Source organism: Pelmatolapia mariae, linkage group LG23, assembly GCF_036321145.2.
Source record: "Pelmatolapia mariae isolate MD_Pm_ZW linkage group LG23, Pm_UMD_F_2, whole genome shotgun sequence".
NCBI classification, from domain to species: domain Eukaryota; kingdom Metazoa; phylum Chordata; class Actinopteri; order Cichliformes; family Cichlidae; genus Pelmatolapia; species Pelmatolapia mariae.
In genome coordinates, this window is record NC_086246.1 from 20,389,614 (window position 1) to 20,405,489 (window position 15,876).

Consider the following 15,876-nt stretch of genomic DNA (forward strand, 5'->3'; position numbering starts at 1 on the left):
CTAAACTTCATGTGTTACAGCGAGAACATGCAAACCTTTGTTGTTAACTGCAGCTTCAACATTGAGCTGCAAAAATGCTTTTCCCGCAGTAACATCACGATAATAACACATGTTAGGTTCTCACAGCACAGTGTTAAAGTGACAGCGAGCACACAGTGTGTTAGGACCATTTGGAAGTCCAACATTTTTGCGGTTTGGAGAATTCAGCTTGTATACAGAACATGAAAACGTAAGCATGACTGTGTCATCACAGCATGTATAAAAAGGCTGTTTCTGAAGTGTTCCCTCGCTTACGGCCATACCGCCCTGAACACGCCTGATCTCGTCTGATCTCGGCAGCCAAGCAGGGCCGGGCCTGGTCAGTACTTGGATGGGTGACCGCCTGGGAATACCGGGTGCTGTAAGCTTTTGCACTTCAACACGCAAATGACAGTTTAAATATTGAAACGAATCTGAGGCACTCTTTTAGCTCATTTTCTAATAGGATGGTTAGTGAGTCTTGCGCAAAGAGCTCTCCCACTGATGTAGTAATGTCAAAATCTTCAAGCGTTATATCAATATCACTGTACATGCACAGAGCACCTGTAGATGTTTTTGTGCACACACTCACAAATGTTTATGACGTGAAGTTTGCAGCATTGAGTATGCATTACAGCTGTGCTGTCATGTGCAGGTATTAAAAAAAATAGAAACCAATCAATATCCTTCACTCTAAATTGTTTTTTAAATCACAACAAAATGGGTTACAGTATCGACATGAACCCCGTTGTCGAGGACCGCAGCCAGCAGCCAATAAGAATTAAAACTCGTTGCTCATGGGTGTCAGGTGGACACTGTGCCTGCTGCACACTACAAGGTTAACAAGTTCCTCACTACTGAGCCCAGACGGACTAGCCATAGACATTTTCTGCATTTACGGAATAAATAAGTTTGTGCATTTCCTAAATATTTCGTTCTTGTTGTTTTTTTGTTTTACACAAAAGCGAAAGGCAATCAGGAGCGTTGTCACGAAGCCTTTCCTGAAGCTGCCTCCACTGAGTGAGCAGCAGCGCCCTCTGCCGTTTGTGTGTTGAAGTGCAAAAGCTTACAGCACCTGGTATTCCCAGGCGGTCTCCCATCCAAGTACTGACCAGGCCCGACCCTGCTTAGCTTCCGAGATCAGACGAGATCGGGCGTGTTCAGGGTGGTATGGCCGTAAGCCAGTGAAGCCCGCTATAAAAGACCTTTTATAGGCTGCAAATGTCACAGCGTTTAAACTATAGTATTGTGCTAAACTTCATGTGTTACAGCGAGAACATGCAAACCTTTGTTGTTAACTGCAGCTTCAACATTGAGCTGCAAAAATGCTTTTCCCGCAGTAACATCACGATAATAACACATGTTAGGTTCTCACAGCACAGTGTTAAAGTGACAGCGAGCACACAGTGTGTTAGGACCATTTGGAAGTCCAACATTTTTGCGGTTTGGAGAATTCAGCTTGTATACAGAACATGAAAACGTAAGCATGACTGTGTCATCACAGCATGTATAAAAAGGCTGTTTCTGAAGCGTTCCCTCGCTTACGGCCATACCGCCCTGAACACGCCCGATCTCGTCTGATCTCGGCAGCCAAGCAGGGCCGGGCCTGGTCAGTACTTGGATGGGTGACCGCCTGGGAATACCGGGTGCTGTAAGCTTTTGCACTTCAACACGCAAATGACAGTTTAAATATTGAAACGAATCTGAGGCACTCTTTTAGCTCATTTTCTAATAGGATGGTTAGTGAGTCTTGCGCAAAGAGCTCTCCCACTGATGTAGTAATGTCAAAATCTTCAAGCGCTATATCAATATCACTGTACATGCACAGAGCACCTGTAGATGTTTTTGTGCACACACTCACAAATGTTTATGACGTGAAGTTTGCAGCATTGAGTATGCATTACAGCTGTGCTGTCATGTGCAGGTATTAAAAAAAATAGAAACCAATCAATATCCTTCACTCTAAATTGTTTTTTAAATCACAACAAAATGGGTTACAGTATCTACATGAACCCCGTTGTCGAGGAAGCCTCTCACTTACGGCCATACCACGCCTGAGCTCATCTGACCTCTGAAGCTAAGCAGGGGCTGTCCTGGATAGTAGCATCACCTTCACCTTGCTCCATGTTAGAAACTCCATGATATCGTGTTCCTTGCTCAGGGTATCACATTGATGCGCATTTACGCAGTATTCTTCGGGACCGCAGCCAGCAGCCAATAAGAATTAAAACTCGTTGCTCATGGGTGTCAGGTGGACACTGTGCCTGCTGCACACTACAAGGTTAACAAGTTCCTCACTACTGAGCCCAGACGGACTAGCCATAGACATTTTCTGCATTTACGGAATAAATAAGTTTGTGCATTTCCTAAATATTTCGTTCTTGTTGTTTTTTTGTTTTACACAAAAGCGAAAGGCAATCAGGAGCGTTGTCACGAAGCCTTTCCTGAAGCTGCCTCCACTGAGTGAGCAGCAGCGCCCTCTGCCGTTTGTGTGTTGAAGTGCAAAAGCTTACAGCACCTGGTATTCCCAGGCGGTCTCCCATCCAAGTACTGACCAGGCCCGACCCTGCTTAGCTTCCGAGATCAGACGAGATCGGGCGTGTTCAGGGTGGTATGGCCGTAAGCGAGTGAAGCCCGCTATAAAAGACCTTTTATAGGCTGCAAATGTCACAGCGTTTAAACTATAGTATTGTGCTAAACTTCATGTGTTACAGCGAGAACATGCAAACCTTTGTTGTTAACTGCAGCTTCAACATTGAGCTGCAAAAATGCTTTTCCCGCAGTAACATCACGATAATAACACATGTTAGGTTCTCACAGCACAGTGTTAAAGTGACAGCGAGCACACAGTGTGTTAGGACCATTTGGAAGTCCAACATTTTTGCGGTTTGGAGAATTCAGCTTGTATACAGAACATGAAAACGTAAGCATGACTGTGTCATCACAGCATGTATAAAAAGGCTGTTTCTGAAGCGTTCCATCGCTTACGGCCATACCGCCCTGAACACGCCCGATCTCGTCTGATCTCGGCAGCCAAGCAGGGCCGGGCCTGGTCAGTACTTGGATGGGTGACCGCCTGGGAATACCGGGTGCTGTAAGCTTTTGCACTTCAACACGCAAATGACAGTTTAAATATTGAAACGAATCTGAGGCACTCTTTTAGCTCATTTTCTAATAGGATGGTTAGTGAGTCTTGCGCAAAGAGCTCTCCCACTGATGTAGTAATGTCAAAATCTTCAAGCGTTATATCAATATCACTGTACATGCACAGAGCACCTGTAGATGTTTTTGTGCACACACTCACAAATGTTTATGACGTGAAGTTTGCAGCATTGAGTATGCATTACAGCTGTGCTGTCATGTGCAGGTATTAAAAAAAATAGAAACCAATCAATATCCTTCACTCTAAATTGTTTTTTAAATCACAACAAAATGGGTTACAGTATCTACATGAACCCCGTTGTCGAGGAAGCCTCTCACTTACGGCCATACCACGCCTGAGCTCATCTGACCTCTGAAGCTAAGCAGGGGCTGTCCTGGATAGTAGCATCACCTTCAGCTTGCTCCATGTTACAAACTCCATGATATCGTGTTCCCTGCTCAGGGTATCGCATTGATGCGCATTTACGCAGTATTCTTCGGGACCGCAGCCAGCAGCCAATAAGAATTAAAACTCGTTGCTCATGGGTGTCAGGTGGACACTGTGCCTGCTGCACACTACAAGGTTAACAAGTTCCTCACTACTGAGCCCAGACGGACTAGCCATAGACATTTTCTGCATTTACGGAATAAATAAGTTTGTGCATTTCCTAAATATTTCGTTCTTGTTGTTTTTTTGTTTTACACAAAAGCGAAAGGCAATCAGGAGCGTTGTCACGAAGCCTTTCCTGAAGCTGCCTCCACTGAGTGAGCAGCAGCGCCCTCTGCCGTTTGTGTGTTGAAGTGCAAAAGCTTACAGCACCTGGTATTCCCAGGCGGTCTCCCATCCAAGTACTGACCAGGCCCGACCCTGCTTAGCTTCCGAGATCAGACGAGATCGGGCGTGTTCAGGGTGGTATGGCCGTAAGCCAGTGAAGCCCGCTATAAAAGACCTTTTATAGGCTGCAAATGTCACAGCGTTTAAACTATAGTATTGTGCTAAACTTCATGTGTTACAGCGAGAACATGCAAACCTTTGTTGTTAACTGCAGCTTCAACATTGAGCTGCAAAAATGCTTTTCCCGCAGTAACATCACGATAATAACACATGTTAGGTTCTCACAGCACAGTGTTAAAGTGACAGCGAGCACACAGTGTGTTAGGACCATTTGGAAGTCCAACATTTTTGCGGTTTGGAGAATTCAGCTTGTATACAGAACATGAAAACGTAAGCATGACTGTGTCATCACAGCATGTATAAAAAGGCTGTTTCTGAAGCGTTCCCTCGCTTACGGCCATACCGCCCTGAACACGCCCGATCTCGTCTGATCTCGGCAGCCAAGCAGGGCCGGGCCTGGTCAGTACTTGGATGGGTGACCGCCTGGGAATACCGGGTGCTGTAAGCTTTTGCACTTCAACACGCAAATGACAGTTTAAATATTGAAACGAATCTGAGGCACTCTTTTAGCTCATTTTCTAATAGGATGGTTAGTGAGTCTTGCGCAAAGAGCTCTCCCACTGATGTAGTAATGTCAAAATCTTCAAGCGTTATATCAATATCACTGTACATGCACAGAGCACCTGTAGATGTTTTTGTGCACACACTCACAAATGTTTATGACGTGAAGTTTGCAGCATTGAGTATGCATTACAGCTGTGCTGTCATGTGCAGGTATTAAAAAAAATAGAAACCAATCAATATCCTTCACTCTAAATTGTTTTTTAAATCACAACAAAATGGGTTACAGTATCTACATGAACCCCGTTGTCGAGGAAGCCTCTCACTTACGGCCATACCACGCCTGAACTCATCTGACCTCTGAAGCTAAGCAGGGGCTGTCCTGGATAGTAGCATCACCTTCACCTTGCTCCATGTTAGAAACTCCATGATATCGTGTTCCCTCCTCAGGGTATCACATTGATGCGCATTTACGCAGTATTCTTCGGGACCGCAGCCAGCAGCCAATAAGAATTAAAACTCGTTGCTCATGGGTGTCAGGTGGACACTGTGCCTGCTGCACACTACAAGGTTAACAAGTTCCTCACTACTGAGCCCAGACGGACTAGCCATAGACATTTTCTGCATTTACGGAATAAATAAGTTTGTGCATTTCCTAAATATTTCGTTCTTGTTGTTTTTTTGTTTTACACAAAAGCGAAAGGCAATCAGGAGCGTTGTCACGAAGCCTTTCCTGAAGCTGCCTCCACTGAGTGAGCAGCAGCGCCCTCTGCCGTTTGTGTGTTGAAGTGCAAAAGCTTACAGCACCTGGTATTCCCAGGCGGTCTCCCATCCAAGTACTGACCAGGCCCGACCCTGCTTAGCTTCCGAGATCAGACGAGATCGGGCGTGTTCAGGGTGGTATGGCCGTAAGCGAGTGAAGCCCGCTATAAAAGACCTTTTATAGGCTGCAAATGTCACAGCGTTTAAACTATAGTATTGTGCTAAACTTCATGTGTTACAGCGAGAACATGCAAACCTTTGTTGTTAACTGCAGCTTCAACATTGAGCTGCAAAAATGCTTTTCCCGCAGTAACATCACGATAATAACACATGTTAGGTTCTCACAGCACAGTGTTAAAGTGACAGCGAGCACACAGTGTGTTAGGACCATTTGGAAGTCCAACATTTTTGCGGTTTGGAGAATTCAGCTTGTATACAGAACATGAAAACGTAAGCATGACTGTGTCATCACAGCATGTATAAAAAGGCTGTTTCTGAAGCGTTCCCTCGCTTACGGCCATACCGCCCTGAACACGCCCGATCTCGTCTGATCTCGGCAGCCAAGCAGGGCCGGGCCTGGTCAGTACTTGGATGGGTGACCGCCTGGGAATAGCGGGTGCTGTAAGCTTTTGCACTTCAACACGCAAATGACAGTTTAAATATTGAAACGAATCTGAGGCACTCTTTTAGCTCATTTTCTAATAGGATGGTTAGTGAGTCTTGCGCAAAGAGCTCTCCCACTGATGTAGTAATGTCAAAATCTTCAAGCGTTATATCAATATCACTGTACATGCACAGAGCACCTGTAGATGTTTTTGTGCACACACTCACAAATGTTTATGACGTGAAGTTTGCAGCATTGAGTATGCATTACAGCTGTGCTGTCATGTGCAGGTATTAAAAAAAATAGAAACCAATCAATATCCTTCACTCTAAATTGTTTTTTAAATCACAACAAAATGGGTTACAGTATCGACATGAACCCCGTTGTCGAGGAAGCCTCTCACTTACGGCCATACCACGCCTGAGCTCATCTGACCTCTGAAGCTAAGCAGGGGCTGTCCTGGATAGTAGCATCACCTTCACCTTGCTCCATGTTAGAAACTCCATGATATCGTGTTCCCTGCTCAGGGTATCACATTGATGCGCATTTACGCAGTATTCTTCGGGACCGCAGCCAGCAGCCAATAAGAATTAAAACTCGTTGCTCATGGGTGTCAGGTGGACACTGTGCCTGCTGCACACTACAAGGTTAACAAGTTCCTCACTACTGAGCCCAGACGGACTAGCCATAGACATTTTCTGCATTTACGGAATAAATAAGTTTGTGCATTTCCTAAATATTTCGTTCTTGTTGTTTTTTTGTTTTACACAAAAGCGAAAGGCAATCAGGAGCGTTGTCACGAAGCCTTTCCTGAAGCTGCCTCCACTGAGTGAGCAGCAGCGCCCTCTGCCGTTTGTGTGTTGAAGTGCAAAAGCTTACAGCACCTGGTATTCCCAGGCGGTCTCCCATCCAAGTACTGACCAGGCCCGACCCTGCTTAGCTTCCGAGATCAGACGAGATCGGGCGTGTTCAGGGTGGTATGGCCGTAAGCGAGTGAAGCCCGCTATAAAAGACCTTTTATAGGCTGCAAATGTCACAGCGTTTAAACTATAGTATTGTGCTAAACTTCATGTGTTACAGCGAGAACATGCAAACCTTTGTTGTTAACTGCAGCTTCAACATTGAGCTGCAAAAATGCTTTTCCCGCAGTAACATCACGATAATAACACATGTTAGGTTCTCACAGCACAGTGTTAAAGTGACAGCGAGCACACAGTGTGTTAGGACCATTTGGAAGTCCAACATTTTTGCGGTTTGGAGAATTCAGCTTGTATACAGAACATGAAAACGTAAGCATGACTGTGTCATCACAGCATGTATAAAAAGGCTGTTTCTGAAGCGTTCCCTCGCTTACGGCCATACCGCCCTGAACACGCCCGATCTCGTCTGATCTCGGCAGCCAAGCAGGGCCGGGCCTGGTCAGTACTTGGATGGGTGACCGCCTGGGAATACCGGGTGCTGTAAGCTTTTGCACTTCAACACGCAAATGACAGTTTAAATATTGAAACGAATCTGAGGCACTCTTTTAGCTCATTTTCTAATAGGATGGTTAGTGAGTCTTGCGCAAAGAGCTCTCCCACTGATGTAGTAATGTCAAAATCTTCAAGCGTTATATCAATATCACTGTACATGCACAGAGCACCTGTAGATGTTTTTGTGCACACACTCACAAATGTTTATGACGTGAAGTTTGCAGCATTGAGTATGCATTACAGCTGTGCTGTCATGTGCAGGTATTAAAAAAAATAGAAACCAATCAATATCCTTCACTCTAAATTGTTTTTTAAATCACAACAAAATGGGTTACAGTATCTACATGAACCCCGTTGTCGAGGAAGCCTCTCACTTACGGCCATACCACGCCTGAACTCATCTGACCTCTGAAGCTAAGCAGGGGCTGTCCTGGATAGTAGCATCACCTTCACCTTGCTCCATGTTAGAAACTCCATGATATCGTGTTCCCTCCTCAGGGTATCACATTGATGCGCATTTACGCAGTATTCTTCGGGACCGCAGCCAGCAGCCAATAAGAATTAAAACTCGTTGCTCATGGGTGTCAGGTGGACACTGTGCCTGCTGCACACTACAAGGTTAACAAGTTCCTCACTACTGAGCCCAGACGGACTAGCCATAGACATTTTCTGCATTTACGGAATAAATAAGTTTGTGCATTTCCTAAATATTTCGTTCTTGTTGTTTTTTTGTTTTACACAAAAGCGAAAGGCAATCAGGAGCGTTGTCACGAAGCCTTTCCTGAAGCTGCCTCCACTGAGTGAGCAGCAGCGCCCTCTGCCGTTTGTGTGTTGAAGTGCAAAAGCTTACAGCACCTGGTATTCCCAGGCGGTCTCCCATCCAAGTACTGACCAGGCCCGACCCTGCTTAGCTTCCGAGATCAGACGAGATCGGGCGTGTTCAGGGTGGTATGGCCGTAAGCGAGTGAAGCCCGCTATAAAAGACCTTTTATAGGCTGCAAATGTCACAGCGTTTAAACTATAGTATTGTGCTAAACTTCATGTGTTACAGCGAGAACATGCAAACCTTTGTTGTTAACTGCAGCTTCAACATTGAGCTGCAAAAATGCTTTTCCCGCAGTAACATCACGATAATAACACATGTTAGGTTCTCACAGCACAGTGTTAAAGTGACAGCGAGCACACAGTGTGTTAGGACCATTTGGAAGTCCAACATTTTTGCGGTTTGGAGAATTCAGCTTGTATACAGAACATGAAAACGTAAGCATGACTGTGTCATCACAGCATGTATAAAAAGGCTGTTTCTGAAGCGTTCCCTCGCTTACGGCCATACCGCCCTGAACACGCCCGATCTCGTCTGATCTCGGCAGCCAAGCAGGGCCGGGCCTGGTCAGTACTTGGATGGGTGACCGCCTGGGAATAGCGGGTGCTGTAAGCTTTTGCACTTCAACACGCAAATGACAGTTTAAATATTGAAACGAATCTGAGGCACTCTTTTAGCTCATTTTCTAATAGGATGGTTAGTGAGTCTTGCGCAAAGAGCTCTCCCACTGATGTAGTAATGTCAAAATCTTCAAGCGTTATATCAATATCACTGTACATGCACAGAGCACCTGTAGATGTTTTTGTGCACACACTCACAAATGTTTATGACGTGAAGTTTGCAGCATTGAGTATGCATTACAGCTGTGCTGTCATGTGCAGGTATTAAAAAAAATAGAAACCAATCAATATCCTTCACTCTAAATTGTTTTTTAAATCACAACAAAATGGGTTACAGTATCGACATGAACCCCGTTGTCGAGGAAGCCTCTCACTTACGGCCATACCACTCCTGAGCTCATCTGACCTCTGAAGCTAAGCAGGGGCTGTCCTGGATAGTAGCATCACCTTCACCTTGCTCCATGTTAGAAACTCCATGATATCGTGTTCCCTGCTCAGGGTATCACATTGATGCGCATTTACGCAGTATTCTTCGGGACCGCAGCCAGCAGCCAATAAGAATTAAAACTCGTTGCTCATGGGTGTCAGGTGGACACTGTGCCTGCTGCACACTACAAGGTTAACAAGTTCCTCACTACTGAGCCCAGACGGACTAGCCATAGACATTTTCTGCATTTACGGAATAAATAAGTTTGTGCATTTCCTAAATATTTCGTTCTTGTTGTTTTTTTGTTTTACACAAAAGCGAAAGGCAATCAGGAGCGTTGTCACGAAGCCTTTCCTGAAGCTGCCTCCACTGAGTGAGCAGCAGCGCCCTCTGCCGTTTGTGTGTTGAAGTGCAAAAGCTTACAGCACCTGGTATTCCCAGGCGGTCTCCCATCCAAGTACTGACCAGGCCCGACCCTGCTTAGCTTCCGAGATCAGACGAGATCGGGCGTGTTCAGGGTGGTATGGCCGTAAGCCAGTGAAGCCCGCTATAAAAGACCTTTTATAGGCTGCAAATGTCACAGCGTTTAAACTATAGTATTGTGCTAAACTTCATGTGTTACAGCGAGAACATGCAAACCTTTGTTGTTAACTGCAGCTTCAACATTGAGCTGCAAAAATGCTTTTCCCGCAGTAACATCACGATAATAACACATGTTAGGTTCTCACAGCACAGTGTTAAAGTGACAGCGAGCACACAGTGTGTTAGGACCATTTGGAAGTCCAACATTTTTGCGGTTTGGAGAATTCAGCTTGTATACAGAACATGAAAACGTAAGCATGACTGTGTCATCACAGCATGTATAAAAAGGCTGTTTCTGAAGCGTTCCCTCGCTTACGGCCATACCGCCCTGAACACGCCCGATCTCGTCTGATCTCGGCAGCCAAGCAGGGCCGGGCCTGGTCAGTACTTGGATGGGTGACCGCCTGGGAATACCGGGTGCTGTAAGCTTTTGCACTTCAACACGCAAATGACAGTTTAAATATTGAAACGAATCTGAGGCACTCTTTTAGCTCATTTTCTAATAGGATGGTTAGTGAGTCTTGCGCAAAGAGCTCTCCCACTGATGTAGTAATGTCAAAATCTTCAAGCGTTATATCAATATCACTGTACATGCACAGAGCACCTGTAGATGTTTTTGTGCACACACTCACAAATGTTTATGACGTGAAGTTTGCAGCATTGAGTATGCATTACAGCTGTGCTGTCATGTGCAGGTATTAAAAAAAATAGAAACCAATCAATATCCTTCACTCTAAATTGTTTTTTAAATCACAACAAAATGGGTTACAGTATCTACATGAACCCCGTTGTCGAGGAAGCCTCTCACTTACGGCCATACCACGCCTGAGCTCATCTGACCTCTGAAGCTAAGCAGGGGCTGTCCTGGATAGTAGCATCACCTTCACCTTGCTCCATGTTAGAAACTCCATGATATCGTGTTCCCTGCTCAGGGTATCACATTGATGCGCATTTACGCAGTATTCTTCGGGACCGCAGCCAGCAGCCAATAAGAATTAAAACTCGTTGCTCATGGGTGTCAGGTGGACACTGTGCCTGCTGCACACTACAAGGTTAACAAGTTCCTCACTACTGAGCCCAGACGGACTAGCCATAGACATTTTCTGCATTTACGGAATAAATAAGTTTGTGCATTTCCTAAATATTTCGTTCTTGTTGTTTTTTTGTTTTACACAAAAGCGAAAGGCAATCAGGAGCGTTGTCACGAAGCCTTTCCTGAAGCTGCCTCCACTGAGTGAGCAGCAGCGCCCTCTGCCGTTTGTGTGTTGAAGTGCAAAAGCTTACAGCACCTGGTATTCCCAGGCGGTCTCCCATCCAAGTACTGACCAGGCCCGACCCTGCTTAGCTTCCGAGATCAGACGAGATCGGGCGTGTTCAGGGTGGTATGGCCGTAAGCGAGTGAAGCCCGCTATAAAAGACCTTTTATAGGCTGCAAATGTCACAGCGTTTAAACTATAGTATTGTGCTAAACTTCATGTGTTACAGCGAGAACATGCAAACCTTTGTTGTTAACTGCAGCTTCAACATTGAGCTGCAAAAATGCTTTTCCCGCAGTAACATCACGATAATAACACATGTTAGGTTCTCACAGCACAGTGTTAAAGTGACAGCGAGCACACAGTGTGTTAGGACCATTTGGAAGTCCAACATTTTTGCGGTTTGGAGAATTCAGCTTGTATACAGAACATGAAAACGTAAGCATGACTGTGTCATCACAGCATGTATAAAAAGGCTGTTTCTGAAGCGTTCCCTCGCTTACGGCCATACCGCCCTGAACACGCCCGATCTCGTCTGATCTCGGCAGCCAAGCAGGGCAGGGCCGGGCCTGGTCAGTACTTGGATGGGTGACCGCCTGGGAATACCGGGTGCTGTAAGCTTTTGCACTTCAACACGCAAATGACAGTTTAAATATTGAAACGAATCTGAGGTACTCTTTTAGCTCATTTTCTAATAGGATGGTTAGTGAGTCTTGCGCAAAGAGCTCTCCCACTGATGTAGTAATGTCAAAATCTTCAAGCGTTATATCAATATCACTGTACATGCACAGAGCACCTGTAGATGTTTTTGTGCACACACTCACAAATGTTTATGACGTGAAGTTTGCAGCATTGAGTATGCATTACAGCTGTGCTGTCATGTGCAGGTATTAAAAAAAATAGAAACCAATCAATATCCTTCACTCTAAATTGTTTTTTAAATCACAACAAAATGGGTTACAGTATCTACATGAACCCCGTTGTCGAGGAAGCCTCTCACTTACGGCCATACCACGCCTGAGCTCATCTGACCTCTGAAGCTAAGCAGGGGCTGTCCTGGATAGTAGCATCACCTTCAGCTTGCTCCATGTTACAAACTCCATGATATCGTGTTCCCTGCTCAGGGTATCGCATTGATGCGCATTTACGCAGTATTCTTCGGGACCGCAGCCAGCAGCCAATAAGAATTAAAACTCGTTGCTCATGGGTGTCAGGTGGACACTGTGCCTGCTGCACACTACAAGGTTAACAAGTTCCTCACTACTGAGCCCAGACGGACTAGCCATAGACATTTTCTGCATTTACGGAATAAATAAGTTTGTGCATTTCCTAAATATTTCGTTCTTGTTGTTTTTTTGTTTTACACAAAAGCGAAAGGCAATCAGGAGCGTTGTCACGAAGCCTTTCCTGAAGCTGCCTCCACTGAGTGAGCAGCAGCGCCCTCTGCCGTTTGTGTGTTGAAGTGCAAAAGCTTACAGCACCTGGTATTCCCAGGCGGTCTCCCATCCAAGTACTGACCAGGCCCGACCCTGCTTAGCTTCCGAGATCAGACGAGATCGGGCGTGTTCAGGGTGGTATGGCCGTAAGCGAGTGAAGCCCGCTATAAAAGACCTTTTATAGGCTGCAAATGTCACAGCGTTTAAACTATAGTATTGTGCTAAACTTCATGTGTTACAGCGAGAACATGCAAACCTTTGTTGTTAACTGCAGCTTCAACATTGAGCTGCAAAAATGCTTTTCCCGCAGTAACATCACGATAATAACACATGTTAGGTTCTCACAGCACAGTGTTAAAGTGACAGCGAGCACACAGTGTGTTAGGACCATTTGGAAGTCCAACATTTTTGCGGTTTGGAGAATTCAGCTTGTATACAGAACATGAAAACGTAAGCATGACTGTGTCATCACAGCATGTATAAAAAGGCTGTTTCTGAAGCGTTCCATCGCTTACGGCCATACCGCCCTGAACACGCCCGATCTCGTCTGATCTCGGCAGCCAAGCAGGGCCGGGCCTGGTCAGTACTTGGATGGGTGACCGCCTGGGAATACCGGGTGCTGTAAGCTTTTGCACTTCAACACGCAAATGACAGTTTAAATATTGAAACGAATCTGAGGCACTCTTTTAGCTCATTTTCTAATAGGATGGTTAGTGAGTCTTGCGCAAAGAGCTCTCCCACTGATGTAGTAATGTCAAAATCTTCAAGCGTTATATCAATATCACTGTACATGCACAGAGCACCTGTAGATGTTTTTGTGCACACACTCACAAATGTTTATGACGTGAAGTTTGCAGCATTGAGTATGCATTACAGCTGTGCTGTCATGTGCAGGTATTAAAAAAAATAGAAACCAATCAATATCCTTCACTCTAAATTGTTTTTTAAATCACAACAAAATGGGTTACAGTATCTACATGAACCCCGTTGTCGAGGAAGCCTCTCACTTACGGCCATACCACGCCTGAACTCATCTGACCTCTGAAGCTAAGCAGGGGCTGTCCTGGATAGTAACATCACCTTCACCTTGCTCCATGTTAGAAACTCCATGATATCGTGTTCCCTGCTCAGGGTATCACATTGATGCGCATTTACGCAGTATTCTTCGGGACCGCAGCCAGCAGCCAATAAGAATTAAAACTCGTTGCTCATGGGTGTCAGGTGGACACTGTGCCTGCTGCACACTACAAGGTTAACAAGTTCCTCACTACTGAGCCCAGACGGACTAGCCATAGACATTTTCTGCATTTACGGAATAAATAAGTTTGTGCATTTCCTAAATATTTCGTTCTTGTTGTTTTTTTGTTTTACACAAAAGCGAAAGGCAATCAGGAGCGTTGTCACGAAGCCTTTCCTGAAGCTGCCTCCACTGAGTGAGCAGCAGCGCCCTCTGCCGTTTGTGTGTTGAAGTGCAAAAGCTTACAGCACCTGGTATTCCCAGGCGGTCTCCCATCCAAGTACTGACCAGGCCCGACCCTGCTTAGCTTCCGAGATCAGACGAGATCGGGCGTGTTCAGGGTGGTATGGCCGTAAGCGAGTGAAGCCCGCTATAAAAGACCTTTTATAGGCTGCAAATGTCACAGCGTTTAAACTATAGTATTGTGCTAAACTTCATGTGTTACAGCGAGAACATGCAAACCTTTGTTGTTAACTGCAGCTTCAACATTGAGCTGCAAAAATGCTTTTCCCGCAGTAACATCACGATAATAACACATGTTAGGTTCTCACAGCACAGTGTTAAAGTGACAGCGAGCACACAGTGTGTTAGGACCATTTGGAAGTCCAACATTTTTGCGGTTTGGAGAATTCAGCTTGTATACAGAACATGAAAACGTAAGCATGACTGTGTCATCACAGCATGTATAAAAAGGCTGTTTCTGAAGCGTTCCCTCGCTTACGGCCATACCGCCCTGAACACGCCCGATCTCGTCTGATCTCGGCAGCCAAGCAGGGCCGGGCCTGGTCAGTACTTGGATGGGTGACCGCCTGGGAATACCGGGTGCTGTAAGCTTTTGCACTTCAACACGCAAATGACAGTTTAAATATTGAAACGAATCTGAGGCACTCTTTTAGCTCATTTTCTAATAGGATGGTTAGTGAGTCTTGCGCAAAGAGCTCTCCCACTGATGTAGTAATGTCAAAATCTTCAAGCGCTATATCAATATCACTGTACATGCACAGAGCACCTGTAGATGTTTTTGTGCACACACTCACAAATGTTTATGACGTGAAGTTTGCAGCATTGAGTATGCATTACAGCTGTGCTGTCATGTGCAGGTATTAAAAAAAATAGAAACCAATCAATATCCTTCACTCTAAATTGTTTTTTAAATCACAACAAAATGGGTTACAGTATCTACATGAACCCCGTTGTCGAGGAAGCCTCTCACTTACGGCCATACCACGCCTGAGCTCATCTGACCTCTGAAGCTAAGCAGGGGCTGTCCTGGATAGTAGCATCACCTTCACCTTGCTCCATGTTAGAAACTCCATGATATCGTGTTCCTTGCTCAGGGTATCACATTGATGCGCATTTACGCAGTATTCTTCGGGACCGCAGCCAGCAGCCAATAAGAATTAAAACTCGTTGCTCATGGGTGTCAGGTGGACACTGTGCCTGCTGCACACTACAAGGTTAACAAGTTCCTCACTACTGAGCCCAGACGGACTAGCCATAGACATTTTCTGCATTTACGGAATAAATAAGTTTGTGCATTTCCTAAATATTTCGTTCTTGTTGTTTTTTTGTTTTACACAAAAGCGAAAGGCAATCAGGAGCGTTGTCACGAAGCCTTTCCTGAAGCTGCCTCCACTGAGTGAGCAGCAGCGCCCTCTGCCGTTTGTGTGTTGAAGTGCAAAAGCTTACAGCACCTGGTATTCCCAGGCGGTCTCCCATCCAAGTACTGACCAGGCCCGACCCTGCTTAGCTTCCGAGATCAGACGAGATCGGGCGTGTTCAGGGTGGTATGGCCGTAAGCGAGTGAAGCCCGCTATAAAAGACCTTTTATAGGCTGCAAATGTCACAGCGTTTAAACTATAGTATTGTGCTAAACTTCATGTGTTACAGCGAGAACATGCAAACCTTTGTTGTTAACTGCAGCTTCAACATTGAGCTGCAAAAATGCTTTTCCCGCAGTAACATCACGATAATAACACATGTTAGGTTCTCACAGCACAGTGTTAAAGTGACAGCGAGCACACAGTGTGTTAGGACCATTT

The 15,876-nt window shown here is 45.3% G+C and overlaps 22 non-coding genes across 22 annotated transcripts; 11 read left to right on the top strand and 11 right to left on the bottom strand.

The window, feature by feature from the left end:
• Positions 1-288: 288 nt before the first annotated feature.
• LOC134621634 (5S ribosomal RNA) lies at positions 289-407 on the top strand. Its single transcript, XR_010092383.1, has one exon. It is a non-coding gene; the product is annotated as a 5S ribosomal RNA (ribosomal RNA).
• A 674-nt stretch (positions 408-1,081) lies between these two features.
• Positions 1,082-1,200, bottom strand: LOC134621892 (5S ribosomal RNA). The gene has a single exon (XR_010092607.1). It is a non-coding gene; the product is annotated as a 5S ribosomal RNA (ribosomal RNA).
• A 357-nt stretch (positions 1,201-1,557) lies between these two features.
• LOC134622269 (5S ribosomal RNA) lies at positions 1,558-1,676 on the top strand. The gene has a single exon (XR_010092963.1). It is a non-coding gene; the product is annotated as a 5S ribosomal RNA (ribosomal RNA).
• An 848-nt stretch (positions 1,677-2,524) lies between these two features.
• On the bottom strand, positions 2,525-2,643 carry LOC134621893 (5S ribosomal RNA). Its single transcript, XR_010092608.1, has one exon. It is a non-coding gene; the product is annotated as a 5S ribosomal RNA (ribosomal RNA).
• A 357-nt stretch (positions 2,644-3,000) lies between these two features.
• On the top strand, positions 3,001-3,119 carry LOC134622270 (5S ribosomal RNA). Its single transcript, XR_010092964.1, has one exon. It is a non-coding gene; the product is annotated as a 5S ribosomal RNA (ribosomal RNA).
• An 848-nt stretch (positions 3,120-3,967) lies between these two features.
• On the bottom strand, positions 3,968-4,086 carry LOC134621895 (5S ribosomal RNA). The gene has a single exon (XR_010092610.1). It is a non-coding gene; the product is annotated as a 5S ribosomal RNA (ribosomal RNA).
• Positions 4,087-4,443: 357 nt separating this feature from the next.
• On the top strand, positions 4,444-4,562 carry LOC134622272 (5S ribosomal RNA). The gene has a single exon (XR_010092966.1). It is a non-coding gene; the product is annotated as a 5S ribosomal RNA (ribosomal RNA).
• Positions 4,563-5,410: 848 nt separating this feature from the next.
• Positions 5,411-5,529, bottom strand: LOC134621896 (5S ribosomal RNA). The gene has a single exon (XR_010092611.1). It is a non-coding gene; the product is annotated as a 5S ribosomal RNA (ribosomal RNA).
• Positions 5,530-5,886: 357 nt separating this feature from the next.
• Positions 5,887-6,005, top strand: LOC134621673 (5S ribosomal RNA). The gene has a single exon (XR_010092421.1). It is a non-coding gene; the product is annotated as a 5S ribosomal RNA (ribosomal RNA).
• An 848-nt stretch (positions 6,006-6,853) lies between these two features.
• On the bottom strand, positions 6,854-6,972 carry LOC134621897 (5S ribosomal RNA). The gene has a single exon (XR_010092612.1). It is a non-coding gene; the product is annotated as a 5S ribosomal RNA (ribosomal RNA).
• Positions 6,973-7,329: 357 nt separating this feature from the next.
• On the top strand, positions 7,330-7,448 carry LOC134622273 (5S ribosomal RNA). Its single transcript, XR_010092967.1, has one exon. It is a non-coding gene; the product is annotated as a 5S ribosomal RNA (ribosomal RNA).
• Positions 7,449-8,296: 848 nt separating this feature from the next.
• Positions 8,297-8,415, bottom strand: LOC134621898 (5S ribosomal RNA). The gene has a single exon (XR_010092613.1). It is a non-coding gene; the product is annotated as a 5S ribosomal RNA (ribosomal RNA).
• A 357-nt stretch (positions 8,416-8,772) lies between these two features.
• On the top strand, positions 8,773-8,891 carry LOC134621674 (5S ribosomal RNA). The gene has a single exon (XR_010092422.1). It is a non-coding gene; the product is annotated as a 5S ribosomal RNA (ribosomal RNA).
• Positions 8,892-9,739: 848 nt separating this feature from the next.
• Positions 9,740-9,858, bottom strand: LOC134621899 (5S ribosomal RNA). The gene has a single exon (XR_010092614.1). It is a non-coding gene; the product is annotated as a 5S ribosomal RNA (ribosomal RNA).
• A 357-nt stretch (positions 9,859-10,215) lies between these two features.
• LOC134622274 (5S ribosomal RNA) lies at positions 10,216-10,334 on the top strand. The gene has a single exon (XR_010092968.1). It is a non-coding gene; the product is annotated as a 5S ribosomal RNA (ribosomal RNA).
• Positions 10,335-11,182: 848 nt separating this feature from the next.
• On the bottom strand, positions 11,183-11,301 carry LOC134621901 (5S ribosomal RNA). The gene has a single exon (XR_010092616.1). It is a non-coding gene; the product is annotated as a 5S ribosomal RNA (ribosomal RNA).
• Positions 11,302-11,658: 357 nt separating this feature from the next.
• On the top strand, positions 11,659-11,782 carry LOC134621749 (5S ribosomal RNA). The gene has a single exon (XR_010092493.1). It is a non-coding gene; the product is annotated as a 5S ribosomal RNA (ribosomal RNA).
• An 848-nt stretch (positions 11,783-12,630) lies between these two features.
• Positions 12,631-12,749, bottom strand: LOC134621902 (5S ribosomal RNA). Its single transcript, XR_010092617.1, has one exon. It is a non-coding gene; the product is annotated as a 5S ribosomal RNA (ribosomal RNA).
• Positions 12,750-13,106: 357 nt separating this feature from the next.
• LOC134622275 (5S ribosomal RNA) lies at positions 13,107-13,225 on the top strand. The gene has a single exon (XR_010092969.1). It is a non-coding gene; the product is annotated as a 5S ribosomal RNA (ribosomal RNA).
• Positions 13,226-14,073: 848 nt separating this feature from the next.
• Positions 14,074-14,192, bottom strand: LOC134621904 (5S ribosomal RNA). Its single transcript, XR_010092618.1, has one exon. It is a non-coding gene; the product is annotated as a 5S ribosomal RNA (ribosomal RNA).
• Positions 14,193-14,549: 357 nt separating this feature from the next.
• LOC134622276 (5S ribosomal RNA) lies at positions 14,550-14,668 on the top strand. The gene has a single exon (XR_010092970.1). It is a non-coding gene; the product is annotated as a 5S ribosomal RNA (ribosomal RNA).
• Positions 14,669-15,516: 848 nt separating this feature from the next.
• LOC134621905 (5S ribosomal RNA) lies at positions 15,517-15,635 on the bottom strand. The gene has a single exon (XR_010092619.1). It is a non-coding gene; the product is annotated as a 5S ribosomal RNA (ribosomal RNA).
• Between the last annotated feature and the right edge of the window lie 241 nt (positions 15,636-15,876).